The sequence below is a fragment of the Sinocyclocheilus grahami genome, unplaced genomic scaffold (genome assembly GCF_001515645.1).
Source record: "Sinocyclocheilus grahami isolate Dianchi unplaced genomic scaffold, SAMN03320097.WGS_v1.1 scaffold61.1, whole genome shotgun sequence".
Classification (NCBI taxonomy): Eukaryota; Metazoa; Chordata; class Actinopteri; order Cypriniformes; family Cyprinidae; genus Sinocyclocheilus; species Sinocyclocheilus grahami.
The window spans coordinates 1,366,996-1,368,675 of record NW_015505240.1 but is presented as its reverse complement, the minus strand read 5'-3'; the positions used below and the strand labels follow the sequence as shown (position 1 = coordinate 1,368,675).

The following is a 1,680-nucleotide window of genomic DNA, read 5'->3' as shown; positions in this document are numbered from 1 at the left end:
TTCTCCTAAACCCCACTGACAGCTCTCTCAAACCCATGTGTAGGCCAACAGGGACCTGCTCCCTTCTGAGGCCATCGCTGAGATCTTCGAGGGCACTAAAGACATGGGCGTACTGATCGGAAAAGGGGGGCTGTATTGACAGGTAGGCGAGGGCTATCTGAAAGGCCATGTGTAAAGTGATTCTTGCAGAGGTGGAATACGAATGCATAGAGTGTGTGGGGATGTTGTGCAATGGAAAAGGTATTTCAGGGATTCACTTCAGTCCTGTAGTGGCATGGACGCTCAGTGCCTCAGGAATTCTGCTTGTCTGAACTCATGGAAATAGTCACAGTAAGCACTGAATGTACACTTAAAGGAACGGATAAAGATTGTTTTTTTCAATGAATAATTATTTTGTTAACAATGACAATTAGATGTATTTATAATTTGTACAGAATACATAAGACTTTAAACTTAAATTCATAATAGTTTATATTAATAAATATACAATTCATATTAGTAAATATAAAAAATCTATTTAAAAATTTAACAGTAGAAGTTTAAAAAAAACTGCATTAAAATATACACATTTTATTTATAAATGTTTTATTTATATAAATTTAGAAACCTTTAATACATTTTTATTACCATTCTACCAGTATCAAATTTTTTATATTTTAGTAATATAAAATGTTTTAAATGTATATAAATATATATGTGTGTGTGTCTGTGAGAAAAACTAAACATTTTATAATTTATATATTTTTTTACATTTATTAAAACACTAAAATTTAATAAATGTTTACATTAACATTAGATTTATAAATAATATTTTAAACTTAAATTGTATAAATATAAAAAAAATCTATTCAAATATTTTTTAACAGTATTAAAAAAACTACAGTAAATATATATTTTTTAATGTATTTAAAAATATAAAAACACAATACATTATTTTCTTTTAGTATATTTTAGTTACATAAAATACCGTATAACGAGAGATTTCAGAATTTCACTAGGTGCTTGTTTTTAGGTTGATTTTTAGGTTTTAGGTCTTTTTAAGAATGTATATTTAAAGCTCATATTTAAATCTTTGAATCTTTGTCTGCTCATCCTACTTTTTCCTCAAATGTTTTCCCTCTCACCTGTTCTTTTCCAGACTTTCAGGATCAAGCCTCCTATGTGCATAAATAAAGATGACGCAGACTTCTTCCTCGCTGTATTCAACCAAGCAGTGCACAACTACATGGAGAGAAGATAAGACATGCAGAACATGATGAAGACACATTGGCTCATATTTCATCTGGAGAGTTATACATTACATAACAGGTCTGGGCAGTTCATCTAAAGACCACCAAAGGCAACTAACACAATTTCACACATTCCTTAAGGAGCACAATATGTCAAGAGCGGTTCTTATTGGAGCCCCTCTCACTTCAGTATCTGTTTGAGTACACTATACTTCAGAAATCTAGCACCTTCACATCTAAGACCAGATCTTTCAGGAAGTTTCAGGAACTGGGACTAGTTTTACTCTCAAATCATTTAGGAAACTGTCTTATCGAACACTTTAATTAAAAGAAGTGTTATAGATCTAGTTAGTTATAAATCATAGATAGTTATAAATAAAAAATTACACAACCAAGATGTTTCCCTGAATATCAATATCAACATGATTGCAATGTGACACTGATTTTATAC

General features: G+C 30.6%; 1 pseudogene; it reads left to right on the top strand.

Annotated features, from left to right (window-relative positions):
- The window catches only part of LOC107584630 (alanine--glyoxylate aminotransferase 2, mitochondrial-like), a 5,080-nt pseudogene extending 3,419 nt beyond the window's left edge, over nt 1-1,661 (top strand).
- The last annotated feature ends 19 nt before the right edge of the window (nt 1,662-1,680 follow it).